The sequence below is a fragment of the Euprymna scolopes genome, chromosome 9, assembly GCF_053919585.1.
Source record: "Euprymna scolopes isolate OS-2025 chromosome 9, ASM5391958v1, whole genome shotgun sequence".
Classification (NCBI taxonomy): domain Eukaryota; kingdom Metazoa; phylum Mollusca; class Cephalopoda; order Sepiida; family Sepiolidae; genus Euprymna; species Euprymna scolopes.
In genome coordinates, this window is record NC_136490.1 from 112,203,772 (window position 1) to 112,229,292 (window position 25,521).

General features: G+C 32.0%; 1 protein-coding gene across 2 annotated transcripts in view; it reads right to left on the reverse strand.

The window, feature by feature from the left end:
- LOC145284803 (homeobox protein Hox-C5-like) overlaps window positions 1-25,521 on the reverse strand; it is a 1,273,673-nt gene that overhangs the window by 925,661 nt on the left and 322,491 nt on the right. For both annotated transcript variants that reach the window (XM_080133772.1, XM_080133769.1), the window contains exon 3: window positions 20,512-20,531. The gene's annotated coding sequence lies outside the window, so the exon portion shown is untranslated. The remainder of the gene's footprint in view (window positions 1-20,511; window positions 20,532-25,521) is intronic.

The window sequence follows — 25,521 nt, forward strand, 5'->3', positions numbered from 1 at the left end:
GTTATTACTGCTAATCTCTGTCGCTGCAGATGGCTGCCACAGGACAGCGTATACAGTACACCGCTGGTTTTTGTATAAGAGTTTCCTTCTCCTAGACGCATGTATTATCGAAACTGGGGATTCATCGCTCCTAGTGAATCAATCCTCCCCCCGAGATACCAATTTTGAAACTTCTACGACTCGGAACATACAGCGCAGTGCCTTCCCAAATGGTCAGGCTCAATGTTGCTTCGGTGATAAAATTTTAATTAAAGTGATGACTTGTGTCTATGTACCTTTTCCTTGATCGTTTCTAAATGCTGTATTATTGGTCGAGTTTTGCACTCAAATTACTGATTTCTAAGAGTCTTTATGTACATTATAATTTTCGGATGAATCACGACTCATCGTTACGGTTTTCTATCAAGTGAACTGCGTACATTTTAAATATAAAGTGTTGTCTTTAACGGTTTTTATTTTACCCTAACTTTTAATTTAACATTTTATAATATTAGATCGTAATAAAAGTGGAAACTTGCCCTCGATTTTACCTATAAAGTCGTCTAAATTTTCATAATTTCTACTTACTAGATTAACGTAGAACGTAAGTACATATTGGTTTTGTGCTATTTCTTTTTTGCATTTATCAGTCTATAATATAGAGTAAAATACGACAATCCTGCTCAAATAATTATTTTTCATTATTATTATTATTATTATTATTATTATTATTATTATTATTATTAAAAACAAGAATATTCATAATAATAATAATAATAATAATAATAATTATTATTATTATTATTACCATTATTATTATTATTACTACTACTACTACTATTACTACTATTATTCACCTACGAGGTTTCACACAAGTAAACATTATATTTATCAGTTTGAGAAAAGGGTGGTGTGTTCTCTGAAATGTAAATGACACGAAAACAACCTCTTCTGACCTCATTTGTAAATTAATTTACGTTAAAGCAACAACCGTATTATTATTATTATTATTATTATTATTATTATTATTATTATTATTATTACTACTACTACTACTACTGGTAGTAGTAGTAGTAGTTCAGCTACTGTACTACTGCTCCTGATACTACTACCTTGCTTTGAATTCATATTGAGAGTAAGAAAATGTAATGAATGGTGATCGAAATGCAGTCCTCGGCTTAAAAAAAAGAAAACAGCGGCACAAAAAGGAAAATATCGAAAAGAAAAAAAAAGAAAACTTTCAAAGTACGGAAATGTCTGGGGGGAGGTGCAGGTGCGAGTGGAGTTTTGAGTGGTAACTTATGCCCATTTCTTCTTAAAGAGAGTTTACTTGCCTCTTAATTCTGCTCTATTTTGACAAGCGTCTTCGCACGACGAGCGCTACTGAGTTCTCCCTGACTGATAAACGATTCACTCGGGCCTCCTTCCTGGGATTTGAAGATATCCCAAGGCTTCATGTGTTATGCCACAAGTCACCGCCCGCCAAAGGCCCGACATAATGCCAACTGCCTTAGGCCAGCGCTCAAATTTATGAACGCTCGAGCGCTGAGTCAGGAAATATTAATAGAACATTTTATGTTGACCGCTTGCTCGTAGAGTAGGCACGTCTACTTCAACGTTTTTTTTTTCCCCGGCCATAAATTTAAACGCTTTCAAAGTAAAATTTAAGGAATATGCTTTCATATATAACTAGCAGTATCGATCCAGTGATGTCCGGGATTTTCAGCTTTCAATTTTGTTTCGCGAATTGCCTTCTCTTAATAAAGCGACGTTGAGTTTGGTCAGTACTCAAATGGTTCATCATTTGGAAAATTATGATATATGTTGGTTGCTTTTTGTTTTACGGCATATTAACCCTTTTACGGTTATTTAATGCCGAATCTAGCTATTTTGAAGAACAATTTTTAAAATAGAATATATATATATATATATATACATATATATATATATATATATATATGTATATAGTAATTTATAAAATATATATGACGATTAAGCTACACTGAATATTCTGCGTTTCATCCACTATAGGATTCGTCAGGCTTATGCGCATAAGCCTGACGAATCCTATATATATATATATATATATATATATATATATATATATATATATATATATATATATATATATATATTTCACGGATTAACTAGCTCTACCTACGTATTGAGCATTTTTGAAGTAAATACTTAAAGATTACGCATAAATCTATACTTTTGTATATTAAATTTATGTGAGTAAATGAAGTAGTTATATATATATATATATATATATATATATATATATATATATATTTCAAGTCGGTTTCTATTTAACACATAGTTGGGACCCTAACAGTACTACCACTCCGTGTCAGAGTCGACCTGAGAACAGTTGCAATTAAATGGTTGCTCCACACTCCCCAAAATCCGCGAGCTGGGGTCTCACCATCGGATATAATTTAAAGTCAGATCCAGGACCAATATGATATGTGTACTTTTCGCTTATCTCAACATTGTTGTAAGCTGTCTTTGGTTTTTCCTTGCAACTAAAATCGGCCAGTGCGGACTATAGAATGATATGGTTGAGATTGTGCAATACTTGCTTCACAATTACATTGGTTTCACAATTATATTGCCTTTACGGAGGTATCTATTGCTGCAACAATATTAACGAAAATAATGAATTACAAAATAGAATAGTTACATATTTGTACAGATAACTCAACAAGGAAGTATATGATATTAACAAGGAATTGACCACTTATCAAGGCTTGAAGGCCACTCGAAGATAACGGTTAATAGATGTAATGTGGTAGTGTAGTAATCTTTAATGGTGTAAATTGGGTAGAATTTGATTATTCATGGGGACGGCTCAACAGTAACTTGTTTCCATTAGATTTGAAGGCTACTATGGTGTGTTAAACCGGGAAGCAGGCCAGCGGAAAAATGTTCCACAGGCGAGCACTTCTGGGAAAGAAACTTTGTTCATGGAATCTACGTTTAGATTCAGGCACAAGTATAAAGTGAGGGAAATCCTATATAATGGTTGTAGCTAGTCGAATGTTTTTAATTTTTTTAAAGTTTGACAAGGAGGGCAAAGGATTAAAGTTTAGTCGAGCACTTGCTATGAAAATAACGATAGAGCAGAGAGAGACTCGCAACCTTTCTTCTGTGGGAAAGAGCTTGTGAGAAAGAGAAAAGGGTATCACCTACTAGGTTTCGAAGCCGGAAATGAAATAAATTATATACTATGTCCTATGAACTATTAAAGTTTTAATCCCATAAATAGGAGAAAATATTTAGTTTTGAAAAGCAGGTTTATGGTTTCGTCATTTTTATTCAAAGCTTAAAATATTTACAACTATTTAAAAAATATTTTATCGTTATTGAGTATGAATTAGATTTAATCGTCAAAAGTAAGATCGAAATAATTATTTAATACACTCAGACAAAGCAGACTCAATTTTTCTTAATTTTATATATGATCATAATACCCCACTTTGCACATTTCTAGCGCATCGGATAAATATTTTTCGTTATCAATAATGCCATATCATTATTTAAGAAAACTTTATAGAATATGGAAAAGTTAGGCTAAAATTGGACTTGATCCTTCCTTCATACAATGCAAATCATTCTTTACTGTAGAACACATCCTCATAGCATTTAATATATCTTACAAACTAGAAAACCATTTTGCCAAACTGACAATACGAACGATCTGTTTAACAAAGGCCATGTACACAATATATTCATTTTTCTATGTCACAAGAATTTACAAGATTATTATAAAACCGCTAAAATCAGTTTAGCCACCTCCCAAATATTATACCATTTTGATTTAAAAATCAAAATCTGTGCTATTCACAACACCTCTATATTACCTGTACCTATGAATCTCCGATGAATACACTTTCACGGATTAACTGACTTAAAAGCATCGTTACGCTTTTAAAAGCAACCCAGGTTTAGTTTTTATATCTTGAACCATGTGTGTTGCAATTAGCCGATATAAAAAGTTGGTTCTTTGTATGTAATCACTTCGAATAAAATATCACTACTCGTATATGTTTGCGATAGTCACTAACAAAATCATTATGACACTTATGTACGTGTAAATATGTTTAGGACTAAAATAAACCTGAAAACGAACAATGTAAAGTTTGTTCTTCGTAAAGGTTGTGATGTCCACAGCGATTAACAGTTCGCTTTCAGAACACAGATTTATTTTTAAATTAACAAAAAAGCGTTCCTATATAAAGAATAATGAACAAACGTTAATTACTAATAGAACTAAGTGTATAGTAGAAAGTAGTAAAATAATTATCAGCCACGAAAGTCTCCGCGCATAGACGGATAACATATTAATTATTATTAATTTATTACAAGCCACTAAAAAGATCCTCCATTCCACTTTACCCTACCTATACGCCAATTACTATTTAATATTTGCAATATATGCATGTAGGAATGGCGGGAGCAACTCGCAGATCAATTACTATTATTGTTATTAATGACGATTATTAAATAAACATTTATTTAAATGGAAGTAAGATATAAAATGTAAACTTTACCTTTTTAAGGATTTTCCGTAGTTGCATTATAAGAATTCCTAACATTAAAACTAAACGGCTCGCCGCAACCGAGTTCAAACTCTGTCATATATCGCATTGCATTTTGAAGATATTATTGTTATTTAATTATATGATTACTTATTCAGTGAAATTTAATGAGAGGAACCAGAAGACTTATTTCTAAGTAATAGGTTTGTTTAGTCTTATTTTATATAGTCATAGAAATCATTTCATATTATTCAACACCGAATACTATCATTTTGGACATGAGTATCATGTTTCAAGTTCTGTATGGATTCAACTATGTGTTCTTAGTACTTAGGTTGATTGTTTCGTTTTACAGAATACCTGCCGTTTATGTTTTAGTCGTTTTGGTAAAAGGAAGTTCAATTCATTAGTATCCCTGAATATTTAGTTCTGGTGTCTGATTACATTGTTTGTTGCGAAAATTTATCGGTTTTGCTTTCTGCATTTCAATACATATATTTCAGTTTTATAATGAAAGAAGATAAATATAAATATACACCATTAATATTTGGCGTATTTTTGGTCGTGGAGCATTTATCGTCGACAGACCCATCTAATATTACCATATCAAAGAAATAGATATATAATATAATCAACCTCATATAATATTGACCTAATAAAGTTATTTGATATGCAAACCTAAGTGCATGTCTAAACATGGTCGAAAGTAAATTTATCTTTTTTTATACATTGCATGTTTATGAGTTAATATTTGCTGAAGGGTATCGGCGATATAGAGTTTTATTATATTAATAAATAAACGTGTACATTTTTTAGAAGCAGGAAAATGTAAACTGACAACTCGATTTTTTTAATTTCACATTTGGAAACTATCGTTTATTTTTGTTTGACAATTTATCAGGAAAAGACTAAACTGTATCAGCGTTTGCAAAAGTGCAAAAATATTTTTGCAAATCATTTTGCAATATTTGTTGGACGAATAATTTGACGAAATTGAGCCGACAACACACTACCCGGTTTAAGCTATTATATTAATTATCTCGGGATATGTACAGTCCAATGTTTACCCTGAAAAACCACATGCAATAGACCACTTGACAGATAATATTTTATGCGTTTTTGCTGAAGTACAATTTAATGCACAGAGTTAGTCTAAATTACGAGATATAAGCACTACCCGGGATTCACAATGATTTATTTTGAATTTAAATCTGCCGCTTCTAAAAAATAGCTTTCAATATCCACTATTTACTCCGAGGGTCTATCTGTTTGCCTTTCGATTCACCGTAACCTGTTTAATCGGAGGCATTATACATTTTATCTAAAGGCGGTCAAATCTTGTTTTGTTCTGGGCAGGTTGAACGTTTTGTTTTTGACGTTCTTATATACAAATGAATCACATAAGACTTGCCAAGAATGTCAATTTTTGTAGAAATACTTTTTGGCGCATAGATACTGTTACATGTAGAGTAATGCTTATAACATAATTCCTCTGACCTCAGTGTCAGTATATTTTGGCAGCAGCAACAGTATAATCGAGAGAAATAAGCTTCAGCAAGTTTAAGCTCATCAAAAATTATCTGACTTATACTCTTAATAAGGATGCTCTAAACCAACACTCCGAACTTCACCTCGATTCTGACATTGCTACCCAAATAGATTTTGACAATTTAATATGTAGTAGTTCAAGGTAAAAGTGTCCAATTATAGACTATTTTAAATAAATTAGTTACTTTAAAAAGTTTACTATGATTTTATTATTGCCTGTAAGCTATAGCATTCATACAACTATGAGCATTCGGGTAATATACGATCTAGAGATATTTGTAAATAATAGACTTATAAACATCAAAAAAAGTTTGGTTACAATGTAAATTTATGTATACAACTACTATTGATTAGTAAATAAAATGGCTTACTAAAAGTTTATTTGGAAATTTGATCTTATTGTTTTTCACTTGATGCATTATAAAATACTTCTACAATTTCACGTGTGTTATTAACCCACATAGTAAACATGCAAGAAGTTTGCTATATGCTTGTACTTCTATTATTAGTATAATGATTGTCGTTTTTTTAATCTGTGTTGATAGTGAAAATCGGCATACTAATGCAATCATGATAAACAATAATAAATAAATATGTAGATTTTCTACTTATAGAACGTAAAAGTTGATGAAGCCATTAATCATTTAAAACTTATAATGTTACTTAAATTTAAAGCATTATGGTTTCTATTATTGGATTTTATAACATCCAAAAAGCTTTTACACAGGTTTTTTTTTATTATTCAGAGCATATAGTGTATTTCAATTATCTAGATTTGACAAGTGTTTAAAAGCGGTGCCAGGAAACGGTTTTGCATAAGTACATTTTTCTCTCAAAGATATAACACGATGAAGGCCGTTGTGGTAGCGGTACATAAGTGCAGTCCTAGATGGTTCCGATTTCAGAACTCCCAGGAAAGTTCAATAGCGTAGGTTGGTCGGTCATATGATGACGGGATTGATGCGCGATTCTAGTGTTCCTTGCCTCGGTAGTCACCCGTGGGAAAAATAAGACATATAAAGAATAAAAAGAAATAATAAAAGATATTGAAAAAACATAGTAAACATCTCAAAGTCGCCAAATAAATACACCTGCTGCGCGCCAATGTGCGTCGGCGTTTAGGTTCGTCGACCTTTTTTTACTACTTGCTGTCTCCTGAAAGAAATTAACTCCAGTGGATAGCATTCGTTTGTTATTGAGTCACGAATTCTGTAGGCAACAATAAAATAATTCCAGACGTAAGTTCTTTTTTTTAATATTAATTACTGAATAAAGTATAAATGCAACATAATTATTTTACAGATATATAAAATAAATGAAAATAATGCAACATTTTTGTTCAACACAGCAGCAAGCTGGTTCAGTTGTTCAAAACATCTTTCGGGATGACCGGTTTTCATCGCCCTGCACCTCTTTCTCTCTCTCTCTCTCTGTTACGGTCAGTGAAAAGAGGGTATAGCAAAGGGGGGATGTATAGACTTACTCTTAACTGCTCGAAAACCTAACATAAATCTGTCGAAAAATGCTTACATCTTCTTATAATAAGGTACGGGTGACGGCAGATGAAGTCTAAGGGTTTCATTCAGCCAGACTATATTAATAACGTCAAAATCAATTTCACCCAGATTGGCTCAATTGGTAAAATCACCTCCGCATACTAATTAAGTAACTTTCCACTAGTAATTTTCTTACTGGGGCATCTCTTAAACGTTGATTTTCGGTTCATATCCGAGACAAAAATATAGTGCGTACTATTCTACACCATGCAATGATTTTCATTCTTTTTTAGCATTAAATATTATTATCAATCTCCTCATTTAGCGGAGGTTATTTTTCTGTCTATTGGTTTGCATCAGCAACCAAATAACTACATTGATTTGTAATTAATCTAATTATTTCACCAAGGTTATCTATTTGAAAATGAATAGTTCCAAACTAGAATTCAGCCAAGTAATTTACGAATATATTCTATTGTAAAAATATATTGCAAAAAACTGACATTTATTTAATACACTAATATTTTGCCTTATTATTCTAAGTATCAATATAATATGCTTTGCTTCAAAAATAATAAATCAGATTAAATTTACCCCAATAACTATCTTATATATATATATATGTATGTATATGTGGGTGTGTGTGTGGGTGGGTGCGTGTTCAGCCCTTGTTCAGACTTATTGAATAAAAAGAATTTAACAATAAAACATTATGGAAACCATTTATAAGGAAAAGAAAACAAGTGAAATTAATTTACCTATATCGCATTCTTGCAAAGAATTTTCTTTAAAACTTATATATTTATCTATATTCGTATCTCCATTAAAAAAAGCATATATATATATATATATATATATATATATATATATATATATATATATATTCTTTATATTTAAAGAATATTTGGCTGATAATGAAAACTATCGTGACTGGAGAATAAATGGGGAATTTCTTGCTCATAGTATTGGTGCTTACGGGCGTTTTCTATTTCAGTAGGACAATTATCATTCGCAGTAAATTATACAGATTATTGCAGAATTTTCATGAAGACATATTATAATAGCTATAATAATAAAACTGCCTGCCAAATAAACTAAATATATTCCTAATCGCATAATTTTGTCCATATATACATACACATTATGTTGGTTTAATAATTTATAGTTATAGTTCTGATTTTCAAGCCAAGCTTCTTATCTTCATCCGAAAAAAACATAGTTTTCATATCGTTCTCAAATTCAATATAGAACCAATTAGTTCTCATCAAATAAAACATAGAATTGATTTCTCTAAAATAGAAGCTCCCTTTATTTTACTGGCCGTACGTTATTACGTACGCAGCCGATATGATCAATATCAGTAACGTGCATGCTGCCAAAATGATTATTGCCGAGATTATCCCTATAAATGTGATTCATTACTGTTTTTTTAGATAAACACATATACACAAAAATACACAGAACTGCACATGCACTTTTAATTACATAACTATGATCTTATCTTATCCTTATAATTAAAATGTTGTGTGAAGATCAGGGTTTTTTTCTTATTGTGTATTATCTATTACATTCCAGAATTTTTGGCATTTTGCTAAATGACTGGAAAAAATATGTCCGTACACCCTGCTTATTTTAATGGTGAATAATTTAAAATATTTGATTAAAGACTAAAATGACTGCCTGAAAATGTGTGTAACTTCATATAATTTTAATAAAGTTGGAAGGATAAATGACGGTAGTCTTTTGGTCATTTTCCTAAAGATATTATATAACCAGTAAGGCATCTAACATTAGTTTGTTTTTCTCTTTACATTCCCGTTATATGTAGAACCATTAATTGCCCTCCGTTTTCGGTTTATTCTTCATTTAATGTTTTAGTTTTACAAATATGGTAATTTTTCTTTCTTTAAAACATGTAGCAATTCGAAATTACCCCATTTTCACAGAGCGCTTTTCACGCTGTTGCACTGTAGTATAATCTGTATAGGTTGGGGAGAGGGGATAAATCGTCCTTGTATCAGAAGGCGGCTGTATCGGTTTGGAAGTCCCATCTAGACATAGGACTTGATCAATATAAAATTTTTATCACCTCATGTCTGTTCTCATAGATGTTAATATTTCTTCCAAGCCTAGCGTGCTTCTAGGGAAAAGATTCAGAAATAGGCATTTACATGTGATGAACATTTCTTTTTTCTTTTTCATACTCTCTTTGTACTCATTTAATAAACTCTGCCGAGATCTTCAACAAATCCTTATATTCAATGATGAAAATCTCAAAAAACAAAACAAGAGTAAACCCAGAACCTCAGCCCTTAACGTAAATATCCACAACAGGTATCTTTATTTAACATCAGGAGTCTACCTTCGAACATCCTAGAGATTACATCCAATTACAGATGACCAAATCAAATTTATGTTCCATTCCAATGCGACCCTGGCATTAAACTGACGTTCCCTTGATGATGATCAAAGGATACTCTAATTTTACATCCAAATCTTACCCCTAACCCCACCATAATTACGCAATATGTGTTTACATTAGAGATCGTTTAACAACAGCATATATCGCAACTGTAATCTCTGAAGTATATACCCTACACTTGACAAAGCAGGTGAAAGTAGAACCGTAGCCCAAAATATATCTGAGGCTTTTGACTGGGTTTGGCATGATGGTATTCTCAGGAATATCAAATCATACGGTATCACTGAACGAATATTTAACAATTTAATAATTCTTAAATCGGAAAACAATCCAGGTTGTCTTCGGCGGTCGTACGCCTAAACAATACGATATAAATGCTGGTCAGGAGTCTATCCATAAACCTTTATTGTTTCTAATATTCATAAATGATCTGCTTGGTTAAATTAGCTCTGAGATAGGTATATTTGCTGATAACACCACGCTCTATAAGAGACACGAGAGGAAACAAGTGAACACATATCTAAGGAAATGGCAGAAACGCTAGAAAATATACTTTCAATCTGTGGTTAAATGGGGGCAAAAATGGATGGTCACATTCAATGCTGCCAAGACAAAGCTTGTTTCCTTCAATAATTACAAGAAACTTTTTCAGTCAACAATAGCCTGGTTAAAGATATATTACCTGAAAGTACGTTTTTCAAATTTCTCAGAACATGTGAGAACAGATGCATTGAGAGCATTACCAATACCGCTGCAAGGAAGCTAGGCTCTCTGTATCGTGCTTGAAATTCATTACACCTGAAAGTATCCTCTACAAGGCCAGTATTCGCCCATTTATGGAGTATTGTTGTCATATTTGGGTTTGTGCATCAGTTACTAGTCTCTCCATCCTGGATATGTTTTAAAAGAGAGTCGAAACCCTGATAGTCCTGAACTGTCATATGTTCCTTAGACGGAAAGTTCCATCGCTCTGCCTCTTCTACACGTGTGTTAATGCTGGATGATCCGACGAACTACAAGCCCTTGCACCCCATCGACGTAAATACCCTCAACAAACCCGACAATCAGCAAAATTCCACACTTACATAGTATGGATCCCTAGATGTAAGAAAGCCTTATAATCTAATAGTTTCCTCCCTAGAACTGCTAAACATTGGCACTCCATTTTTGGTTCCTGCTTGTCAAACTGTACTGGCATGCAGAAATTCAAATATAATGTGAACAGACAACTTGCTTCTCAACTCCCTACATAGTATCTCTGCGACTTATGCCCCGATAGTATCCCTCTACATCAAAAGTTCACTGTGCCTTGTTTGTAGAGACATCTCCAGACAAGATTCAAATTTGCCCTACATGTACTTCTGAGTAGCACTTGCTCACAGCACCCCGTTCATATTCGCCCAGTATCGTCCCTACAACAGTAAAATTTCTATTTTCAAGAGCACCTCAAATTAAGGAAATAGATTAAATATATAATAAATGAAGAAAATTAAGATAATACTTTAAGAAAACTTACCATATACTGTCTGATCACCCATCAGCTAACGTCCACGTCTGTTGTGACTTCATAGTTCACAATGTTGAATGGGTGGACCACAAAATAATACGGATGATAAGAGGAGGTACTGATACGATTTCACCATCGCATATGACCTAACTCAACTTATTTATGAATACACCGGTGTGCCCTTTTTCAACTTGTCCAGAGCTATACTCACTCTTCGTTCTTCAATCACTAAAACTTTTCCACCACTTGGATGTCTCAGTTAAATTAAAAACGAAATGTAATGTCCTAAGATGCACCTCTCCATCGTACAGTATATTGATACCTTATGTCTGATTTGGGATAGCTTCCGTATTTAAATCTCATATTCCTATTCACATCGGTTAAAATGACCGTGTACTCTATAGTATCAGACCTGATTGAATGGATAATTGTTGCTATAGATCGCATTATACCCTACAAGAAATGTCAGCAAAAACTTTACAATATGCCGTTGCTATTGCACACAAAAACCACAATTTCAACTGCCTTTAGCGAAATAAACATACGAAACGAAAGCCGCCTTTATGACTGCCAGCAAGCACTGTAAATGAATAATTAAGGATCCAAGAGAGTTCTATGCTCAGTCTGTCAAGTCCAAAGTAGATGTGCAGCGGCTTGGTTCTTATGAGTTTTGGCGAATAACAAACAGGATCCTAAACCGAAGCGTGTCCTCTATCCCAACGATCATCAATGAACCTAAGATAATATCGTCCTCATTAGACAAGGCCAAACTCTTTGTAAAGAAATTAACAGCAAATTATACCCCAGGCAATCAGGACCGCCTACTGCCCGTATTTCCTCCTGTGTCTGATAACCCACTATGCGACATACAAATGAACTCTGCATGATCTTGCAAAGCATATCAAAATTTCAATCCCAGTAAAGTAACAGATCCCGATGGTATTCCAATTATAGCGCTCAAAAAGCTTCAGCCAGAACTAGTCCACTACTTACAAAGGTGTTTAAACGTTGTTTTAAGGAGAAATGCTTTCCAACACCCTAAAAACCTCTCCAGTCTGCCCCGTATTTAAGAAATTCAGGCGATCTTTCATCTCCCTCACAGTAGAAACCAATTAATCTCCCGTACGTCACAAGTAAACAACTGGAATATGTGTTTGACAGAGAAGTGATCAACGATCTCAACAGAAACAACCCCCTCAGCGACATGCAACATGGTTTCCGATCGTCCCTATTTACAGCTTATGTATTTAGAAAAAATGCTTTTGTGTTCTTTTTCATTATTATTAATTTTATTTAATACCGAGTTCTGTGAACCATATTATTTCTAACTAATGTAATAGGTGCAATACACTAATTGTAAACAAACTCCTTCAGTCTTTAACAGACTATGGATACCCACGAAGGGGTGCCTGCGCGTGAAATTTATGTGGCAGTATGTGCGCAATCTCCAACTACATCTTTCCTGAGTTTATATTGTTAAATACTAGTGGCAAGTGAAGTGCGTGTACCTGACGACTGGAAACAAACGCAGAGATAAGTGCAGAGAACATACAACGCCTGGAATCCCCAAATGGTCACCTATCTGGTACTAACCAGGCTCAACGCTGCTTAGCTTCGATGATCTCATGAGAACATCTGTGTGAACGAGATTATGCCTTATATGCACTAAATGTAGTATATATTATTTTGCCATGACGGACCATTCCTAAGGCATTATCTACTATTTTTTAGAAGGAATAGTGTCGCATTTTTCACGTGAATATCCTACCATTTACTTACGGATTTCCGTTTTGGGGGTGGAGAAATAACGTTTGTCATAATACAATTCTTCTAGATATAACTTCCCGGTTTAATGGAATGGGCAGTGTTTTGCATTATCATACGTGTCGTCCAAGCATAATGCCCTCATTTGGTTTGTTTGGATTGTCCTTCCTTTCTTGATTTTATTTTTTACAGAATATCAGCATTTTTCTGATTATTGAATTCAGATTACATTAACTTAAATAAAAAGTTGTACGCTTCAGGTTTTTAATATCTTAAAATGTGCAAGAATTATGTTTGATCCAGTTATTTTATATTGAAGTATGTTGACAATCCTGATATTTTGGTTAAAGTTATTTATGTCTTCGAAAAGTTGTTTATTAATTGACGATTATTGCTCTATTTTTGTTATTGCAGAACATTATTGAGTTTTTAAAGGGAAAGTCAAAAGCAATGACATCAATATGTGATGCATATTTTATCAGAAAGTTTTTATGTTCAGAGATCTTGACCCAATAGCATCAAGGAGCTGGATGTTGATGGCATGAAAACAATATCTTATGTGAAACTTTGAGCGACTCCTACACTGGGAAAATACAAAAAAAGACGTATGGAATAACAGTGGACATTTTCTTTTGGAAGTTGGTACCTTAAGATAGCCTGATCTGTAATTCATAGTTGTTCTTAAGAGAAATGTAATACACGTTTGTTTTTTATGTATACAAGAAAAGTATGCTCGCTTTCGTTTCGTATTTTCCGAGTATTCAGAAAGAAACAAATCTGCTCGTTATTTGCGATAACAATCATATCTTATTATGTTTAATAACATCCGGGCTAGTCGTGCTCAATAATAGAGTAGCATTTTTTGCACATCCGGCCACCATTCGATATGTTTCCCGTCTGCGTCATGTGATCAACCGATAACACGTTTGCCTCTCGGTGTTATCTATTTGCTAGGGAGATAAAAATGTTGTGCATGGTCAACGGACCATCATCGGTTACAAAACAAAACCGCGAACCAGTATTCACAGAAAGCATAGTGCCAGCCACAATGGCAATGGGAAAAGTAAAAATAGTGAGAAAAATATAAAGACAAAAATAAAATAACAGACCTAAATCATCAGATTTGGTTGCGCGAGATTAACAAAGGAGTCTGTAGGAAATACAATCAATTTATAATTGTGCAAAAGAATTAGATTAATTAATATAGACATATAGCGTTAACGAAGTACACACACACACATGATATATGTTTATATATATATATATATATATATATATATATATACAAATATATATATAAGTGGAGTCATTGTTAGAATTTTGAGGAAGATCGATATGGGGATAAAAAAGACACGAAAAGTAGTCAAAAGATTATTCGACTAAAAAAAATGTATATTTATATATAATTTCATAATTATTTTACTAATATATATATATATATATATATATATCCATGTAATATATCATTTTAATGTGCGTTTTTCGTTCTATTGAAGGTTGTTATTCGTTTCCGTTCTTAATCTATTCATTCACTTTTTCGCAGGCGTTTTGGCAGCAGGAACAAAATTCAAACTCAAGTTATATTGTTTTTCCGGTTCAAACGAGGCCGAAAACTACAAAGATGGCTCGTTTTATCAATGATACGTTTGGTCCAAGAACAACTAACGGCTGTGTTGCACTTCCATGGTCCAAGAAATTTCACAATGTTGCTGAGAGCCTGGGAGATGAAGACAGTCATAGCCATCCGACTGCGGTTGATAACTAACATTTGAAATATATACATACCTATATATATATATATATATATATATATATATATATACAAATACATATATACACATATGTATGCATATATATACATAAATATATGCATATATACGTATATATGTATATATACGCATATATAAACACGTATATACATTTATATATATATGTTTATACATCTATATATATATATATGTATGCATATTTGTATATATAAGTATATATATATATATGTATATAAAGTTTGTATGTAAAAATATGCATATATATATGTATATGTATGTATACATAAATATGTATACATATCTTATGTATAGATATGTATCTCTATCTACATATTTATTTAATATCTGAATATATATGTGTGTGTACATATGTATGTATATATACGTATATATGTACATATATATACATGTACATGTATATATATGTGCATATAACAATGTGTATATATGTATATATATGCACATATATGTATCCATATGTATATATGTATATATATACATATATATATATACATATATATACATATATATACATATATATACATATATATATATATTAAAAGTTGATGAAGATAAATAAAATTGAATAAATTATATTTATTAATTCGGCGAAAATCCTAATCAGAAATTACCAGTCGTTTTTTTGATTTTACTTCATTATATTAATCGCCTTTATGTTCTCTTTTTCTTAATTCCTCTCGATTGCATTCTGTACTTTGTATTATCTTTATATGTTCCAAATTTTCGAATGTAAAGAGTCATATGTATTCCATGACCATATATAACATAAACCTGATTTACTGTATGTGTGGCAGTCAGATATTTGCATTGTTCTGTTGTCTATATCATAAAGTTCGTTTATATGCACATTAAATAAATCGTCTAGCAAAGATATTATATTATATCTATATATATAAAAATGTAAATTTGGTTCGTTAAAAGTGAATAAAACCATATTTCTACGTTACCGATTTGAAATTTTAAGACAACCCATCTTTAGAGTCGAAGGGTTTTTTTATGTTATTTAAATAAATTTACCTCGCGAATTATAAAAATATATTAAATAAAATAAAAATATTTTTCGTAAATGCAGAACTATGTTCAATTTTATTTCCGGTTTGCAGGAAATTCACGACGATTTGCCGATTTCCAATTTCGAATTAGAAATGTAATTCTGGGTTCGTTCGTTATCAATAAAACCATATTTGTACATTACCAATTTATTTGAAAGCTTCAGACAGTCTATAAATTAACATCCCAAATTATAAAAATATATAAAATAAAATAAAAATATTTTTCTTAAATGCGAACCTGTGGTCAAATTCTATTTCCGGTAGAATGCACGTGGGAATGATTTCACTACGATTTGACGATTTGGCATGATAACATTTTCAGTGTTACATAAAAATGTGATGTTTGGTTCGTTAAAAGCGAATAAAACCATATTTTTACGTTACCAATTTAGTCAAGGAATGTTTGCATGTTATTAAAATAATTTAACATTTCGAAGTATAAAAATATTAAATTAAATAAAAAATATTTTTCTGAACTGCGAGATTATCGCCATTTTATTTCCGGTAGAAATTAGCCTTTCACTTATTGAGATAAGTATTATTTGTATTAATTTTTATGATACTCATGCAGAGACTGATCCGTACTGAAATAATGTTATTATTTAAAAAGTCATTCTTAACATGGGGAGGGGAGGATGTTTTGTACCTATTCTGTCAATTACAATTGAATAATAGAAAAAAGCATATCGTAAAACTTTAAGTAAACGTGGAAATATGATTTAAAAATAGCGCGGATCGCTCTCTGCATTAGCATCATACAATTGAATAAAAAAAACAACATATCGTACAATTTTAATTAAACGTGAAAATATGATTTAAAAATAGCGCGGATCGCTCTCTCATTTTTATTTATTGCGGACTATTATTCTCATCTTTATTAGTTGTTGTTTCACGACTTTTCGGCCAACTATTCCTCTGGCCTTCATGAAAAGAAGTAAGTACGTGAGAAATTATTTTTCCTTTTATAAATGTTCAGTAACTTTCTCATTTTATTATTCTTAAAGAGTAAAACTTTTGTTATTCATGAAAAGAGTTAAGCCTACGTAAATAAATAAATGTTTGTACACGTGCCAAATTATCAATAAATGGTTTAGTTACTTTTTTAAAAATTATTTATGAAAAGAGTTAACGTAAATAATGTTTGTAAAAGTGCGAAAGGCGACGTTGTACAACCATCACTCCCATGCTTATTTTCTATACTTATAGGTTTTTGGATTTTTTTTCACTGGATTATTATTGATTGGACACTAATTAAACAGATTATTAAAAAAAATTCAAACGAAATCATTATTTCGAGATTTGAAAGTTGTGCTCACTTTTTAGTTACAACGTTCTGATAAATCAGTCACCCATTTTGTAACCAATAAATACGCGGTATATCAAAACCATAGAAAGTAAACATAATATGAACCTCTACCGCATTTGTAAGTGAGAAATATATTTGTTTCTCAAAGAAAAAAAATAGATTGAACATGACTTTTTTTAATTGTTTTTATGTAAATAAAGTTTCGAGTTTAAACATCTTTTTTTTTTACTTATTCAGTTAAAAGTCAGTTTGTGGGTGTTTTTTTTAATTGTTTTTATGAAAGGTGAGTTTTTTTTTTTAATTTTTTAAAAGTATTATAAATTTCAATAACATGCTGGAGAAATGTTTAATAATTTGGTATTTTTTTAGATTAGGTCCACCTCTACAATTTTCCTTTCAATGACGACATTTATTCGTTTCCGAGTATGCTGAACACGCAAATCGCATTGAAAGTTTGCGGAAATAAATAGTTGTATTATGCATTGTATTCTTCAGCGGCCATGTTTTTGTGCACACGCGCCATAAACAAATACACGCACGTAAAAAAGATGGCCAACAAAGATTACAATGCATGATACAACTTTTTATATCTTGATAACTACTTATTTCTGCAAAATTTCAATGCGATTTTCGTATTCAGCATAGTCGAAAACCATTTCAAGTCGTCATTTAAAAGACAACTGAGGAGGTGGACCTAATCTAAAAATTTACCAATAATTTTTCATCCCGTACGCCTCCCGATACATTGCTTCGTCAACATGCGACCATTTTATATCTCCCGAAGACACTTCCGTATTTAGAAAAAAAAATGAGTGACCGATTTACCAGAACGTGGTAACTAAAAAGTGAGTACCTCTTTCAAATATTGAAATGTTTTTTTTTTCAATTTTTTTTCATAAGGTGGTTAGTGTTCAATCAATAATAATCCAGTGAAAAAATTTCAAAAAACCTATCAGTATAGAAACTCCACCACATAAGTAAATAAATAAAAAATGTTACGTGCGCATGCGTTAGCCTTGACAAGGGGTGTACTAAGGGAACGACCATTAAATAAGTCTGCGGTTCGCCATGGAACTCAACGCCCAAGGAATACCAAAATATTTTTCATGATCTGAAGAAATTTTTTTTTGAAAAGTGGGTGATCACTTTTCCATTTAAATTTAACTTAAAATAAGCACCCACTTTCTGGCCACCTTAGGAAGGGGCATTATATGACATTTATTATTTAGAAACAATTTTAAGCCTATGATTTGTATATGTTGTGAGCGAGAGTTACACATTTCAAAAAAACCATTGCATTCTATTAGGCCATGTTTGGAAATAACACGACGAATATTGTCTTTAAAATTCTCTATGCGTGGTATGTCAGTATAGATATGCGACGTTACATAGCTCCAAAGAAGATAATCTAACGGGGTTTGGTCGCATGAACGAAGTGTTCAATTAACAAGACAATTACATGACGTTATTCGTGCATCAAAATTTTTCGTAGTAAATTAAAAGTATCATTTGCAATTATATTTGAGCAAACCGAGTAGAACCATGCAATTCAATAAAAAAAAACAGTTGTTAATTTAACGTTCGCCGCCTTTTATATATTTATATATGAATACATGTTTTTTGTTTTTTTTTACTATTTATTATTGAAGGAAGTCTTTTGCTAACCCAGTATTTCGCAATTGGGTTTTTGTCTAATATGTTGTTACCAAGTTCAAATTAATTTTCTCTGATATAGATTTACTATATTTTCTTGGTTCACATTTTGTTGGATATTTTGGTCTATATCCTAGGTTGTGAATAATTGTTTCTGTTGTCTTCTAGTCTTATATTTTTGCGAAATGGCAGATGTCATTGTTTTAGTAAAAATCTTACTTGTGTCTTACGTAAAAGTAAAGTGTCAGCTAATATTTTTTTTTCTATGTGGTTTTCTTTTATTTCTAAGAAAGTTGTATTGGTACGCTTGTGGTTAATATATATTTCGTATAATATCGACTAGAATTAAGTTAGTTGGTGTGTTTTTATATCGTATAATCAGCTTTTTACATTAACAATTCATTCGTTTTATTAGGGCATTTTTTACATAAGAGTCACCACTTATCAAGGCCTAGAGACTATTTGAGGATATGGTTAAAGAGAGTACAGTATCAGAATCATATAATCGTAATTAGTTGTTTGATTGTTTTTGTTTTACGGCATATCTACCCTTTTGAAATCATTTAATGCCAAATCCATTTATTTTGAAGAAAAAGTTTTTAATAGAATATATTTTTTTCAAGTCAGTTTCTATTTAAACCATAGTTGGGGCCCTAACAGGTACTACCACTCCGATTCAGAGTGTACCTGGGAGCAATACCAATGAATGCGTGTCTCCACACTCTCCAAAGCCCGCAAGCTGGGGCCTCACAATCGGATATAGTTTAAGGTCATATCCAGGACCAATCGTTAGTAATGGAAATTCAGTAAATTTGTTACCTGGAGTGGAACGGCTTTTCCAGAACTTGTTTAAATTGGACATCCCATATTCTTGATGCATAATCAAGCATTGGTGTAAATAGTTGTATATACTTTCCATTGATACATTCTATTTTTATATCCAGTTTTATTTTAATTTAAGGAACACAGAGACTACATGGTCCTCGTATAGTTTAATCTTACTATATAACGCAGATAACTTTCTCTCAGAGTTTACACAAATTAACAATAGATTGAGCTATATCATTTCAAATTGAACGCAAGAAAGCGATGAAATTGCCTCTTTGATCCTGAACACTGCACAGCGAACATATATCGCATCTTAGCGAATAATTCGCTGTTTTTAGATGTACAAACAAGAGTTGTAAATGTACAGACCAGGTGACGAGGAAATAAAAACACAAAGAGAATATACTTATATCAATTTGTCGGATAAGATATCCTAGTGCAATAGGTGCAAATACATATGCACTATTTAAAACGCAATCAATATCGAAGCCTTTTGTAAACGTAAGACGACGTAGTGTAAAACTGAAGTAAAAACGAATCGCATTTACAAATAAATCTCAAACGATATATAAGTAAAACAGTACAATGACAAAAAAATGGCGTTAACATAATAAATAATACTCACTCGTACAGCGACTGATGAAACTGCAAAAGAAAAAACAAAAAAACAACACATGATTAGATTTTATGCAGCAAAATGACCTCCATTATGTCATCAGTCTAAATATGGCGTCTTAAACGAGATTGATAAAACAATACGACGACACGTGGCCTCTCGAAGCGATAATATTTATTATTGCATCAGCAAATATTTGCTTTCCTTTTTTTTGTTGTTTATGCTTTATTTTTAATTCCAGACCGACCTTTGTCCCTACGTTCTATCGTTTCTACCATCACTTGCTGTCTTCCTACCTCAGCACCAGCCATAGTTTGCCGCTTTCAAACGGCAGATAAAAACAAAATTGATCATCGTTTTAGTGCTACCTGAAAAGCGACATGGAGATAAAAAAACGGAGGAAATTATTGAACGATTTTCCTAATTGAAAGTGTCATTTTTCAACAAGGTGTCAAATGCGTCATTACGTCTCTGGCCATTGATTGTGTATTGCTACAGAAGTACATCCGGAAAAGCGATCTAAACGTGATGCACATTAGAGGCCCTACAAAAATCCGCAGTAAACTTGCTATAACAAGCAGAACATAGAATAGTAAATAAATCTTAGATTATTTTTGAAAAGCAGGAAGACCCGGGCTTGCTCGAAATTGAATGTAGATTACTAATATGTACTCGAGGCGTATACTTATAACATCACTTTACATTCTGTGTGTTTTACTAACCTCTTCATTATTTTCGCGCCTTAAGATATCCAGCAGAATCTGAAAGGTTTGAAATCTCCAGATAAGTGTCTTATACATAAGCTAAACTTCAATGAAATTGCTGGACAAAAGATCTACGGTAAACACTTTTCTATTTCATATAACTTTTACTTCTTCAGGGAATGCACACACATCGAATTTTATATAGAGATATGTTATCTATGTGTGATTCTCTCTGAGCTATAATCTAGGTCTGTTACTCTCTAAGCTGGATTTGATTCCAAACTTTTTTAAGTATTAAATATAAGCAGTATATATATATATATATATATATATATATATATATATATATATATATATATATATATATATATATATATATATATATATATATATACAAATATTTTTTGTAGTTGGTCGAACACATGAAAGTGTAGATCTATTTATTTATCTATCTGTCTAACTGAAGAGATGGATTGGAGATGAATGTAAAGAATGTTGAAAGACTGTCAAAATATGGTAAATCATATTGTAGACAAGTTTACCGGAAGAGCTAGTATGCTGATCGGATGTACGTGTATATTACGTAGATCAGGTTTGCTGGAGATCATAGAGAGTTTGAGTTTGGACGTTGAGCGGATCGGACGGTTTAACAGGTCGTCCCCTTCCATGGGGAGAGGGCTGACGGGTCTTAGAATAACGAATTAGTAATAACCACGCAAGCAAAGACATTCACTTTTCATTCTACTGCGATCGACACCTGGAAAGTGAATAACATCTATATAAAGCCAACCAGCATTCTTGGAAGAGAATGAATATTTGTCTGAACAGGTTCCAGCCTCTCCTCCAATAACAAGATGAATTCCAGGTAGACAAGATCAACCACACATGAAGGTATGCCCAAAATACATGTATCACAAACACACACACACACACACACGCACACGTACACGCACACGCACACAGACGCATATAAACAATTAGATATGAATATATCATAAATAAACAGCAACAACATACGTCTAAGGTTCAGATAGTAAATAATGAACAATAGACATTCAGTGACACGTATACACATCAGGATGAATCTTTCGTCTCAAGTACACATATCAACATTTAGACGATTATACAGCATTCACTGTTTTGGTAGGTTTTTGGTACACCATAATATAACATATACACTAGAAATGTAACCGTCCCAGGACGTGTAAAATTAATTCCTGAACAAAAGATGTTTTCGCCATTTGTATGCGAAGTCTAAAAACAAGATATATCTATATACGACATTTTGTCTAATTTCCTTATGCTAGTTTTTATAAAGCGTCTTACAAGATAATATTCTAGGGCATGTATGGTATCAAAATTAAAAGTGAAACCTATTGCTGGTGGAACGCGATAATATTATCGCCCTAGAAAAGATGTGATTCTATTTTAGTCCGATGAAAACCGCTTTGATTTTTTCGTTGAATCTACAAGTCGTGTACAACTGGTCACCTACAAGTTTGCCAGTCGTGTACAAACTGTGGACAAATTCTAGGAGCGATACAAGCTTTCTATCATGTCTGAAAGTGATGCGATGTTAAGCGAGCGAAATCAGAGATGCGCCGATATACAACTCATGCTTTCTACCGATCTATGTTATTACAACAGGACAATCGTTGGATATGCAGGAAAACAGGAACGCGCCCAGGATGATGAAAAAAAAGTTTCCGGCCACGATTATAGTTTTTACTTTAGTGCCATGTGAGGGGCATATCATGTCAACTCACATCTTCGAAGTCGGCTTGAAAGTCAACAACAAATTATTCCTGGATGTGCTAGAAAAGTGTAGTGATTGCCTGGTGCAATTACGTCACCGCTGGCAGACCGGGAACAGGACTTGGCGCCGGCCTACGAGTCCAAAGAGGTTCAGGCTTGGCTTCAGAAGAAATGCTACGACTGTGTACCGTTCTCTCATCGGCACCATCTCCTCCAACATCAATACGAGGGATGACGTCATTTAGACATACGCCGAGAACATCACCAACATGACCTCCCACAACACAGAACAAGCCTGATCGCTGGCATCCGCCGAGTATTTTTTAGGCTCCAATTACATAAAAATAAATGAATTTAACCTTTTTTGTACCAATGTTCCTTAAATGGAACATAGTTTTCAACATACTATAGAAATTATAATTTTGCTTTAAATATAACTATAAGAATAATTTATAAAAGTTTTCATGAATATGGAGTAAAATGAAGCTACTTTAATAGAAATAACTTATAAAAATTGAATTTAAAGCAAAATTACAATTTCTATAGTATGTTGAAAACTATGTTCCATTTAAGGAACATTGGTACAAAAAAGGTTAAAACAGTTTACATTACATTAGAATCGAGCAGAATTTTAAGTATAATACTTAATGTCTGAAGTTTACATCTACCTGGATCGATGTAGTATATGTCTATATCCGTAATAGTATCTACTTTTCCGACAACAATATCCATGAAAATGTTCATTTTTTATGTTAAACCAATAGAGAAAGTACGTAAATCGGTTTATTCTATTACCTAAAACTATATTACTACACACTGTTTATATTCTTCTCTTTTGTGGACTCAAGTATACAGTGTATTTGCTTTAGAACTAAATATAAACTCCTAATATCATTTTGAATATTACTTGAACATTGTGCTTATGCCTATACTACTAATCTAGTATCAATTTTAACCATGTCTATATCCGTATTTAAAATTTATATAACTAAAATAATTAGGTTATCAGTTAAATGAGTCAGTGCCTTGGGAATTGGTATGCATATGTCAATCTGGGTAGAATTTTATTTCATAACAATACGAGCAAACAGAAATTTGTTAACATAGGACTTTAAATCTACCATATGATAGGCCGGAAGTAGATGTGTCATACTTTTTTGTACGTTATATCAAAAGCAGATAAAATATACAAAAAGAACTTTGCTTGTGAAAATGTGGTTTTCATTTAGGCATTTTATACAATATTTCTATCTAGACAAGTATTCGTTGTGAATGTCGTATTGACGAGGAAGCATAGATTATAGTTCAGTCAAGCAATTATTAAAGGAACAATGATGCATTAAAGAAAGTTTATGAAGCTCTCTTTAAAATAAGTAAAAAAAAAAAGGAAATAATTGGGCCTTCCCTTTATTTCGAATCAATGTCTCTTAAATCCGAAAGAATTGTTCTGAACGTCAGCTCCCGAGCTTTTGCAACATTAATTCCTCTTAGGGCGTAATTGATTTTTCAAGGTGGATGATTGCGTCCTTTCTGATATATATATATATATATATATATATATATATATATATATATATATATATATATATATTCATTAGCAAAAACAAAAATTAGATGTAAAACTCCGTTTAAGGTTAAATTGAACGCCTATATCAGAAGCTTGTATAAAGGGTGCTTCTCAATGAGAAACATATGTATATTTTGGGGACAAATATAGTATTCGAGAAATTAAGCTAAAAAGTAGGAAGAAAGATCGTAGATCTATAAAAGAGGAACCCGACATCGTTTTCTAAAATAAACCACGTTCTTCACGTTTGAAGATTAAGATTCTTGCAATAACTGGTTGGTACGTGTGTGATTGTCAATGAAGCGCCTCAGAATATATTTTGATGAAGACCAGGAATAACTCTCTACACAAATATTAATTTCATGAAGCCATCGAAAAGAAAAGAAGTGTATGCTTGGGAAGATATTTTCAGATATAAAAAACGATCAACCTTGTAAAGCTAATGTTGTGCCTAGTTCTATTAAAGGCTTTGAGCACATCAATAGTTATTATTATAGAGATACAAAAACAAACTTCTCAAACGATTTAAATTATTGATTATATTACTTTGTTGTCCTTTCACGAGAAATCTATAGTGGTCATTATATATATATATATATATATATATATATATATATATATATATATATATATATATATATATATATATTAAGTAATGTGATTTATAATTTAAAAATTTAAAAATATTTTTAAAATTTAAAAATCAAATTTTAATTAAATTAAAAATCAGTTTCATAAGAAGGAACAACAACAAAGTCAATTATCTGTACGATCGTTTCGGAAATCCGTGCTTTTTATTTGTGGTATATATATATATATATATATATATATATATATATATATATATATATATATATATATATATATATATATATATATATACATGCGAGCATGAAAATATATGTTTAAGCTTCAACATCGAACAATAAAGGGCCCGTTGATGAAACTGGAAAAGAAAAGGGCAAGATTTTCTATAATAATTTTTTATAATAA